Raw genomic sequence first — 12,224 nt, 5'->3', positions numbered from 1 at the left:
TATAAATATAAACTATTATTATAATTAAAATATTTAATTACGTTTAATTAATTTATATGATCAAAATATATGATATAAATGATACATATCTATAACATAATTATACATGATGTAATACACCAATAAAGAAACATATTGCAAGTACTGATTTTAATTAATTTATAAAACATAATATTATATTATATTATATTTTATATTAGTATGAATAATCTCAAAGAAATTCAGTAAGAGTGTCCACTATGCTAGACCAAGATGAATAGATCTGAGGAAAGGGTCTAAGGAGGTAATGTTTATTAAAGCTTCGGCGATAAAAAGCTTTATTACCATGCCAATAAAAATGTTCAGAGCGCTGGAGGGAGGAAGGGAGGGGAGTTTGTTTGGATGGGAGCCCAGGCCGGCCTCCTCAGCGCTGGACGGGGCGGAGCAGCACACATGCGCTGAGCTGGCAGAGTCACAGTCAGTCAGGGCTGATCCCTCCGCCCGCTGCGCCCGAGGAGAGGAGAGGAGACACGGACAGGCTCGAGTCCGGGGTGCTGGAGACCCAACTCATCACACACTGTCTCCAAGGACAACATTCAGGCCCCAGGACTGGAAACGACCAGAGGAAATCGCGAACCCGACACGGAGACACCATCCGGACACGAAGCTGAAAAGGGAGACGTCTCCTCTCCATCGCCTTTTGCGCACGACCACCCATTAAAAACCCCTCTGGACCAGCGTCGCCAGCAAGCGATGCACCTTGATGCCAAGACAACGATCACTCCGATCGGTTTCTGTTTGTTTTTTTAGCGCATCGTTCTTAAGCAGTCATTCCAGAGTCGATAATAACAGTACGGACACTGTGTTGACACACACACACACACACACACACACGCATTTAACGGGTTTCTTCTTCATGAGAATATCCTCATGGCCTGAAACTGACATAAACTACTAAATCCGTCGCATTCACTCTGGATTGACGCCTTTTTTATCCTCGCAAGTCTTGAGTTTTCTGCTCTTCCGAACACTGTCATGCGTGTCCAGACAACAGTCTGATGCTCTCAGACAGCAGTAGATTATTCAGCCACTGGTGACAGTGTTTTACAGGTCTTTTTGCATAATCTGCCGGGCCTTGCTTAAAAACTGACTCCTTATTTTGCAATCCAAGGGAATTGGAGCAAACATCCCCTCTGGAAAGTTTAAGGTGGAGACCAGTGCTGGGCCATAACACATCCAGGAGGTTTTACAGAAGGTAAGCCAGTCTAATGAACTCAAATGGCACTGCAACCTTGCATCATTGATCTCCAGTGCATTGCCGTGCCAATATAAGCATGCATATTTAGTTTTGTCCAGTGAGCACGGTCACTCAGGGTAGCAGAAAGACCCTGTCCTATTTTCCAAGAGCGTTTTCTCAGTTTATGCCCCGGTCTGTGTGATTTCTTAGGAGTTGACGTCTGCAGTGCCTCCAAAGAATGAGAAACGATGCTTGCACTAATGCACTTTAATAGCAGACAGAATGTCTGGAGGCATGTGTTAAATCTAGCATCATGTGATGAGTTTGTTGTCGTTTTCTTATTCTAGACAAGAAATACTTCAGATGGTGCAGGATGCAAATTAAATACTTCACATGGGGAAAGGTGCATGTGCAAAAAAACTGAAATATTGCATGCAAATATGATGCATTGTGGCAAAGTTACTGTTACTGTCCATAGTGGTTGAGGCCTGGACATAAAGCAGTCATCATCCAATTATGCGATTCCAGTGTCCCTGCGCTTAATTGTGAGCACATTGAGATGTGGGTTGGAACGGAGCCCGTCCTCATTGGCTGCTACACATGGGGCCACTGATAAAGAAGATGCCTGCCAGGACATAGTTAACCAACTGCGAGAGGGGCATCTCGGACAAAAACGCTCTTGAATAAAGCTTGTGCATGGGGTTGATTTATTAACTGAGCCTAGAGGTGATTGCCTTCATTGAAGCCCAAGCTTGTGTAGTTTGTCCAATGGTTTGCATGACATTTGACCTCTTCATGTTGTGCTTTTTTGTTTAGAAATGCATGCACTGTTGAAATCACTGTTCGAATTGCATCGAGGTGCCCCTAAAGTGACCCGAACTGGCCAGATGGCATTCTTTGGTGAAATCCAGACCTTTTAAGAGACAGAAAGCAGTGTGTGTATGTGCACAGCTTTTTGCCTTATGCCGCTGTGCAAACATCTCATATTATTGCCGCTGAGTCCTCACTTGACCGTATGCTTTCCTCCAGCTGTGCGTGCTGGCGACGACTTGTGTTTTCGCCGTGTGAACCGACGGCTCCGCGATAGGGCCGCCTGTATTACGATGTGCTCAAAGACGTACTGGAAAGAAAGGCTTCTGGTTCGCATATGAAGTGAAGCTCCATAAGCTAAAGCAGAGCTGAACGTTGCAGAAATATGAGATCTTGGCACGCCGAGGCTTTGCCGTACTTTTGTGAGGGGTCTGGCCAGTGAATATACCGCTTGTTCCTCTCGATGCTCAGAATGGTTTGCCAAATATGACACACCCTGAAGCGCTTCTGTGAATTCATGCCCATTACGCTCTCTAATGCTCAGTGACTAAAGAGGGGCCCCGGCCTGGTCTTTACTCAAAACGTGGGGCCAAACAGAGAATACGCAAGGCTTAGGAGATGTTCATATGTGTGCATGCTGCGAGGCCTAAACACCTTTGACAAAAGACAAAAAGGAGTGCTTGGTTTGGTTCGCGTTTGAAGATGTTTGGGAGAGTTTTACCCATGAATCAGTGCAACGCCAGCACCATGATCAAACACTGGGTCTATAAAACTCTAAAAAAGCTCCATAAAATTTGTGCACTATATGCAAAATCTTCTCAAGAAAATCTTCAGTCGTTATATACTCATTCTCAAGTTGTTCCAAACTCTTTTTCTTTCTTCTGTGGAACACAAAAGAAGAAATTTCAAAAAAAGTTTCAAGAAAATCTTCAGTCGTTATATACTCATTCTCAAGTTGTTCCAAACGCTTTTTCTTTCTTCTGTGGAACACAAAAGAAGAAATTTCAAAAAAAGTTTCAGCCTTTTTTTGTTCGCACTCTTGAAAATAAAAGTTCTTTATTTGGCATCTATGGTTCCAAAAAGAACCCTTAACATCAGTGGAACCTTTCCATTCCACAAAAGGTTCTTTATAGTAGAAAAAGGCTCTTTGGATTATTAAAATGTTCTTCAAACTAAGAAAGAAATGGTTCCTTTAAGAGCTGTTCACTGAAAGGCTTTTTTTGGGAAATAAAAAATGGTTCCTCAATGGCATCATTGCTTTTGGAACCTTTATTTTTAAGAGAGCATACAATGAAATTAAATAGAGTCCAATGGGTTTTTGACTCCAAGTATCTTCTTTTGTGTTCCACAAAAGTCATACAGGTTTGGAATGACATGAGGGTGAGTAAATGATGACAGAATTTTCATTTTAACTTCCACACTCTTAAAAATAAAGGTTCCATCCAAAACGTGCCATAGAAGAGCCATTTTGGGTTCCCTAAAGAATGTTTCAGTGAAAACCATTTCTTCTTAGTGTGAGGAGAATTTTAGAAATCTTAAGAACCTTTTTCCCATTATAAAAACCTTCTGTGGGATGGAAAGTTTCTGTGGATGTTAAAGGTTCTTCATGGAACCATTGATGCCAATAAAGAACCTTCATACATGGAACCTTTCCATTCCACAAAAGGTTCTTTGGAAAAATGTGGATCTTCAAAATGGTTCTTCTGTGGCATCACTGTGAAAACCACCTTTTGTAACCTTTATTTTTGAGGGTCCATCAGATTAAACTTAAATCTGTCTATTCAGAGCATTTTTTGGACTTTCGCCATTACGATGAATAGGACTCTTGATTACATCTTCTGAAAACAGATTTGGAAAGACATGAGTAAATAATGGCAGAATTAAATTTTGAGTGAACTGTTACTTTTTATTTGTGCCATTTTCTGTTGGTAATTGCTAGTCTGTGCACCAAAAGTGCATTCTTGGGTGTCTCTGTTGGTTGTTAAATATCTAGTAGCACCAAGTAATTTGCTTTATGGTTTTTTTGAAGCCACAATTAAACAACCCTTAAGGTATTTAGAGGCTGCAACTCATACAGGGCATTCAGCCTTCGCACTGACACCCGTGATCCTCCACGTGGGCTAGATTTACAACCTCAGGAGGGTTCGGCAATGGAATCAAGAGTATTGAGAGTATGAGATGGTCTCAGTGATGGGAATTTCAGACAGTCTTCTGCATTACTTCAGGACAGAGACAGCTGACATCCACTTGGAATAAATGTTTAGCATTTGCTAAAAGGTGGGAGGAGGGCCTGGGGAGGTCAGTTCGGCTGGGAATTTAACAAAGACTGGAGGAAGAGTCCTGGGACGTGGAATTCCACACTGAAATTATCAGAGATTCCAGTAAAATTCCAGCTTCTACACTCTTAAAAAATAAAGGTTCTATTTCTGCATCAGTGGTCCCATGAAGAACCTTTAACACCCATGGAATCTTTTAAATGCATCAAAGGTTCTTTATAATGGAAAAGGTAAGAAAAACACAGTTCTTTTAAGAACAGTTCACAAAAAGGTTCTTTGGGGAACCAAAAATGGTTCTTCTATGAAAACTCCCTTGTGGAACCTTTATTTTTAATAGTGTAGGAAAAACTGTGGTCTAATAAACCTGGTATAAATATTGTTGGCACTTTGACAAATGGCTTTTGTTCCTCTGTTATAAGTTAATTTGCATAAAAGCATCTGCTAAATACATAAATGTTCTGGAAAAGCCATTTTTTAATGCTTTGAAATGCCACAAAACACTGTTTAAAGACAGTTGTGCAGAAAAGAGCTGTGCAAACAAACTTTCACCAGGGCTGATAGGAGTGCAGAGACCCTGAGTCATACGGGCTCGCTGAGACCAGTGAAACCACCCTCTCTCGCTGGGCTTGGACCATGCATTTTTCTGCAGTTAAACTGCAACCACTAATCGCAGCGTGGCCTCACCGTTTCCTCTTGGAACGTTTCGCTCACGTCCTCCCTGCTGCGCAGAGCCCGGTCCCGCCCCAGCCCGAGGACCCCTCGCTCTCTTTCTCTCTACCCCCTCGGCACCTTCACGGGACACGCGAGGATGGTTCACGCCACCTGTCCCTGTGCCTCTGAGCCGCCAAAGGCCTGGTGCTCCGGTGCAATCCCTCCAAAATAAACACAGACCGAGTTCTGCATCCACACACTTTCCACTTTATGTTTTCTTTTATGTCTTTCAGCCACTTACTTTCTCCTTACAACCACTGCAACAAAATGAGGGGGAATTTGACATAAAAATTATTAACAGAACAGGAAAAAGAGACCCAAAAGAAGTCCTTAGGTCAAAGGTCAGGAGTTTATAAGTCTTTCTGGAAAAAGGTTTTATATATACACACACACACATACATTCAATTATAGTTTAATGTTTAAATATATATATATATATATATATATGTGTGTGTGTGTGTGTGTGTGTGTGTGTGTGTGTGTGTATACTTTCATTTTTTTTCCCTTGTTATCTTAAAGACCATTTGAAATGCTTAAATATAATAAAATCAGTTATATATTAATAAAATTCAGCTAATGGTTAATGAAGCTACACAAAGAACAAGCTCATATAAGAGAGTTTTAGTTCAAAATTTCCACTAAAATAAAATTTAGTTAACTAAATTTCCAAATTTTCATTTGAACTCCATAGTTTGAAGACTTGATTAGTCTTAGATGGGGAAGATAGTACTAGTAAAAAGTGAAAAGGTGAAAACGTGACTGCTGGTACTGTATGTCGGCATAAGCCATTGAAAAAGCGACCAATAATGTTCAAGAAACATGAGAACGGTCTTTGCCACATGACTCTGAATCGCAGGGCCACATCACCACCATTGTTTTCCAACTGTAAGCTGTTAGCAATAAGCAGCGCGCTGGATCGTAACGGGCCAAAGGCTTCAGCAGTTAAACTGGAAGCACAGCTGGCTTTTATTATTATTTACTTGCAAAGCCAACAGCCTGGATCTTCCTGCAGCCACAATAACGCGACTGGAACACAATAAGTGCATAAGACTGCCGTATGAAAAGAAAAGAGGGCAGGGGAGGTAAAGCATTTCAGAAAGAGAAACAAGGCTCTCTCAAGTCTGGGCCTGGGCTTGGCTCTGTGTCCGGGCAAATTCATTCCCGTCAATGTGTGCGAGAGTCCGAGACTGCCGCCTTCTTCCCATGATCCGCTGTTCCCCGCAGTTTCTCCGCAGCTGTACTTCACGAGCGGCACGTCTTGAGTTTGAAAGAAAGATGAAGTGAATGTTGGTGCGTTCTGCCTCATTATAAAGTTATCAGAGGATACAACGCTTTTCCAGTCCTCGTGTCCCGCTGCTCTCGTATCTCTGTTAACTTTGGCACATGGCTTGAACGGGAATCTTTGGTACTTTTTGTTAATTCTACAGTGAATTGTAGCTCATTCTCAGAGTCTACTCTACTATGAACAAGAGGAGTGTTTCCTTCAATATGTGGTTGAAAAACTGTGTGAATTGACAGTGTTTAAGTTTCAATGCATTTACTGCAACTGCTTTTGTGCAACAGCTGATGAGATAAAGAGACACTTCATTGATTACTTAAGAGGAATTTAGCCTTACAAGAAAGTGCCATTCTGTTAGATGTTTTGTTTTGGAAACTTAGGACTAGACCACACCTCTACATTTATTCAAAGGTTTCAGAGTCAAGCTGATTCATTGAAACAATCAGTTTGAAGTGACTGACAGGAATGAATGCAACTCGCCGCTTGTTACTAAATCAAAGACTCTATTAAAATGTTTCAGTCTTAAAATGAAGGAAGGAACACGTAACTAGTCTTATGTCTTTAAGAAAACGTAATGGCCAAAAAAAAAGTGCAAAAAATAGCTGCAATATATATTTTTTAAAACTGTATATCTCTATTATGTAAATGTTTATTCTATAAATGTGGCATTGATTTTAGCTGCTTGCCTCTGAACTGTACATCCGACTACAAACAACTGCGCTGCATTATTTGTTGTTTTGCACGCGCCAAACTATCAGTCCATCTCTCACACTGAGATGAAGCTCTATAGGTACACGCTCCTCCCGTCTCTCTATGGCGCTGTCCCTTGTTTGCTCTCTTTGGCGGAGACAGAAGATGAAAGGCCCTTCGTGTTTGGGAGGAGCCTGCCACTCAGCTGAGCGAAGTCAAAGAAACGCAGGGAGATAAAGGGTGAGAGAAAGAGGGAAGGAGGGGGGAAATCCTGTCATGTTGACCTTGTCTGGCTGCCAGGCCTCGGAGGGGCCGAGTGTTGAGGGGAGGGCGGCCTCGCTTTGAGAAAACAGGCGCCCCATGCGAGGGGAACGAGAGAACACAGGCGCACAGTGAGGCTGGCAGAGACACAGACGGGAAGAAGAACAGAGGCAGAGAAAAGAAAAGAGCGTGTGTGTGTGCGTGTGTGCAGGTGTCTGAAAGGGATAAGAGGAGCAACGACGGGCAACATCAGCAGAGGTCTAGTAACTACCAGGGTCCATTATGTCCTCCAACGACTCATAAAGAAGTATTTATAAGACAATAAACATTAATTTGTGGTTTTCAGGGCCAGATCGTGGTCCTGCCAGGTCCCTAGACACACATTTCGGACCCTCAGCTTCTTTTGGCCGTTTCGAAATACGTGGTTTGAAGTTTTGACGGCCTGGGCTCCGCTAAATCATTTCATGGTCCAACCATGTTGGTATGAATTAAAAAGTTGTGAGTCATGGTACAACCCAGGGGTTTTCGAGCTTCTTGATTTCAAGGACCCCCAAATTTGATGATACCCTTGTGAGGGAGAAAATATTAAGGCAGCTATATTTTTTCGTGGCCTATTTATACTGTGCCAGAAAAACACCAGACAACTTTCATTTGCAAAATTAAATAATTGTCCTTTATATTCTTACTGGACTGAAGCAAAAGCAGAATATTGTCTATATATATATATAAAACAAAAATGTAATATCTTAAGTTATTATGGATTATCTTAAACATAATAAACACATATAATTACAAACACATATATTATATAAAATATATATTTTAAATATTTTAAAATATGTATTCATAAACATGTTTAAATTTATAAATATAAATATTTAAGTATATATATATATATCTAATATCTAAATACATAATAATAAATGTCTTAAATATTTTGTTTGTATTAAGACAGCATTTTCTACCCTTTATTAGACATTTTATTTAGATGCATAACCTCAAAGAACAACATTTTCAAATAATTTTTTGTATTTTTTGTTCATACTGTTCCAAACTATTATTGTTAAACATAGGAAAGACAGATGAACACCTATATTTTAAATATATATGTTTTTATTTCTTTCTGTTAAAAAAAGACTAACAATGTCAATAAAATAAAATAATAGATTAATTTTGTGATTTCTCACCAGTCTTCAGAAAGCAAAGTGTAAAATGTACTAGTAATAATATAATATAAATTCAAAAAAAATGTGTTTTAAAATAAGTGTTCCACATAGTAATTCATATTTTTTACATATAAACAGCATAAAAAAAAAACATTTGTATTAGGCCCCCTTGCACACCCCAGTTTGAGCACTTGTCACTACGGTTAAATGGAAAAATTTACAAAAAATAATAAAAAATAATAATAAAACACAAAAAAAAACAGTAAATAATAATTTTAAATATAATTTAAAAATTACTTGTTTACTTGCATGTCATGTGACCATTAACAGTCATCAGAGAACTGTGAACATATGAATGTGTTTTTAAATTATTGAAATATTAACTTAAAGTAAATATTAAGTCAAAGGGGATCAGCTGACAAAAAAGACTGTGAATCCCTGGTTTGAACAATCACCAGCGTTCCTGATTTACAATCACTTCAGTTTGTCAACTAATTACATTCTTCTGTTCTGAGTTTCCTTCGTCTTCCTGTTTTCGTTCCACCGCAATGTTTGGGTTTCGAGAACCGAACAGTGGCCCCGCCTTCCGCTCCTGACCAGCTCCCGGCTCCAGCCCGGCACACAGGTGTCCATCAACAGAGGAATCCTGGCCAAATGAGAAAATCAGCACAGCACTCTATCACATGCACCGATGGGATCCCGACACCACTGACGTCCCTCGAGGCCGAGCGGCTGAAAGTCACATGTCCTATTAAATTACGCCTGATTTCAGCTTAACTGCTTTGTGCACACATCCTGGGCTTTTTCAGTCCAAGAAAAGGGGTTTTTTGAGCCTCTCATGTGGCGCTGCCGTAATATTTCGGATCCAGGAAATGAGTGCAAGTCTGAGACGGCAACTCCCAAAATGTGAAGTATACCCACTGCGCCCAGTGTTGGCCTGAACTCAAAGCGCAGCCTGCCTGCTGGATGTTTTATGCCTCTTATAAAAGCGAGAGCCCCTCGAGTGGCTAGGCTCGCATTTGTTACGACATTCGCTACAGCGAACTGAAATATGGCAGAAGGTCGTCTGCCAGCGTGCCGAGTTTCCATGCGCTCGTCAGCTCCCGTAAATCTGTGGCTGGGAGTCTGTTAACGCTGTGGGATGGAAGGGAACGCCAGACCCTCGCTCTATGCCCAGACGTTTGCCACCCCACCCAAAGGCCGAAGGGTTGAGTCACGGGTTTGCTTTTCCAGATGGGACAGTCTCAAACAGACCCCAGCTAAACGTGGGAACTCTTGAGTTTCCTGACAATCTCATTTGTATTTAAATGGTTAGTTCACTGAAAAATCAGTGAAAATGATAACTCGTCGGGCTGAAACTAGCCAAAAACACTTGTGTCGCGCCTGGCGCCGCATTGCACCGGGTGTATGACAGGGCCCTTTGTTTGCATGTGCTGATCAGTGTTTTGGTTTGATTTGAATGTGAATAAAGGCTTCAATTATGATCTGTTCATCATGCAAAGTGACCGTGTCTCTTCAGAAGACTTACAATACAGCGGTCGGGTCATATGAATTCATTTCACACTATCTTCGTATCCCTTTAGAGCTTCAAAGTCCTGGAGCTGGATTCACGAAAAATGTTCTTCCTGTTTTGTAACTTTAAAATAAAGTGAGGAATATTTCTATCATCAAAAACATTTCTTAAGAATTTTCTTTTCTGTTTTCTTAAGGAAGGCAAACCTAAGAAGAATTAGAATTTCTGAAAATAATTTTCTTAAAAATCTCCAACTTGTCTTAAATCCTCAAAGGTAAGATATTATTAATATGAAGATTTAATGAATTTAGTGATTTGTCAAAGGACAAAATTTAGAAGAATTTGAATAATTAAATCATTTCTTAAAGTTAGGATTGTTCTAAATCATTGTAAATAATATTTCAGAAAGTTAGAGTTGATCTTAAAAATCATAAATAACAAATTGAGGATTGATATTAAAAATCATTATAATAACGTAAAGTTAGGGATGATCTTAAAAATCATCGTAAATAACTTAAAGTTAGGGATGATCTTAAAAATCATCGTAAATAACTTGAAGTTAGGGTTGATCTTAAAAATCATCGTAAATAACTTGAAGTTAGGGATGATCTTAAAAATCATCGTAAATAACTTAAAGTTAGGGATGATCTTAAAAATCATCGTAAATAACTTGAAGTTAGGGTTGATCTTAAAAATTATCGTAAATAACTTAGTTAGGGTTGATATTAAAAATCATAAATAACAAAGTCAGGATTGTTCTTAAATCATTGTAAATAATTTCTTAAAGTTAGGATTGTTACTAAAAATTATCGTAAATAATTTCTTAAAGTTAGGATTATTCTTAAAAATCAACGTAAATAAAGTTAGGATTGTTCTTAAAAATCAACGTGAATAACTTTTTAAAGTTAGGATTGTTTATAAAAATCATTGTAAATAATTTCTTAAAGTTAGGATTGTTCTTAAAAATCAATAATAATAATTCTTGATGGTAAGTTAACCTCCGATTTGTCTTAAATTCCCAATGGTAAGATCTTTAATCAGTTTAATTGGTTGATTCACATATTAAGCATGACAATATAACATATTACGACACCACTGACTGACAATGTTAACAATGATCAGTCATGATTATACGTGATGTGACTTTTTTTGCTTAATTCGAAATTCACTAACAACAAATTAGTAAATAGGGAAAAAAACTAAGACATTCTTAAGAAATATTTGAGACCTTCTTAAGAATTTTCCAACATTCTCACAAACTTGTTAGAATTTAGCTTAAATTTAAATTAAAATGTATTTATTTTTAACTTAAAAAGATTTTGTTTTCTGTTTCAGAAAGCAAGGAATATGACATGATGGGGAGTAAATGATGAGAATTTCTCTTTAACGACTGGAGTTTTCACGCACTCACTAACCTGTTCATTTGACAGACGCGTCATATTGCATGTCTGCACACGCTGTGTTGTGGCTGTGGAATATTGTTTGACTGCACGCACAGGAATGCCGTGTTTTCGTAGGTAGGATCCACGTGGAGTCTCAGCAGAGAGTGGAAAAAGTGAGCGTGTGTAGGATTTAGCCAGGTGCCAATCCCCCAGCATTCCTGCGCTGACCCTGTATGTCTCCAGGGGAGGTCTGTCTCAGCACGGCCAGCCCGGCCAGACTCCAGTCCAGGGGCGGATCTGAGGAACAATCAGCAGAAAAATGCACACAAACACCACCATAAACTGACCATAATCGCGCTCGCAATCTACGCTGAGGTCCATTAGAGTTCACCGGTGAGTGGAGAGACGGGGTCTGTGCAGTCAAAGTCCATTCACAGCCTGTTTTTAGAGAGTAAACTGCAAAAATGTAGGAAGGAAAAATGGAGGGAATGGGTTCTGCTTCAAGTGCATGGAGCCGACAAGCACACTGACACATATCTTTGTTGAAAAAAATATTAATCGTTTCCTTAAACAGCCAGATTGTAGTAAATTCTAATGGGAAATCTAGTGCCTTATGATTTAAATACAGGAGTTGTTTTAATGCACTTTAAAAGTTTGATTTCAGTCAGACTCAGTGTTATTATAATATTATAGGCACTATTTATTTTTGAATATTTTTAAAATTTATAAATTTTTTACTTAAATTGTTTACTTGTTTAATTGTTTACTAATTGTTTAACACATACGTAAACAACATATGCTGTTCTGTGTCAGCTGCGCCACACGGATACGTTTTCTACTTTGTTTGCACTTTGATCTGAACGTAAACAACGTATCCGGCATGGCGCAGCTGACACAGAACAGCATACGCTGTTTACGTT

At 39.3% G+C, this 12,224-nt stretch overlaps 1 protein-coding gene across 2 annotated transcripts in view; it reads left to right on the top strand.

Annotated features, from left to right (window-relative positions):
- Positions 1-307: 307 nt before the first annotated feature.
- Positions 308-12,224, top strand: part of LOC107695710 (zinc finger protein GLIS2-like) — a 43,033-nt gene continuing 31,116 nt past the window's right edge. The window contains exon 1 of one of the 2 annotated variants that reach the window (XM_016495735.1): positions 308-1,234. The gene's annotated coding sequence lies outside the window, so the exon portion shown is untranslated. Of the gene's footprint in view, positions 1,235-11,289; positions 11,698-12,224 lie in introns of those variants that run through there. The other variant, XM_016495736.1, reaches the window with a different exon arrangement.

Source organism: Sinocyclocheilus anshuiensis, unplaced genomic scaffold, assembly GCF_001515605.1.
Source record: "Sinocyclocheilus anshuiensis isolate Anshui unplaced genomic scaffold, SAMN03320099.WGS_v1.1 scaffold1075, whole genome shotgun sequence".
NCBI classification, from domain to species: domain Eukaryota; kingdom Metazoa; phylum Chordata; class Actinopteri; order Cypriniformes; family Cyprinidae; genus Sinocyclocheilus; species Sinocyclocheilus anshuiensis.
The sequence above is the reverse complement of the archived record's forward strand: the minus strand, read 5'-3'. Positions and strand labels throughout refer to the sequence as shown.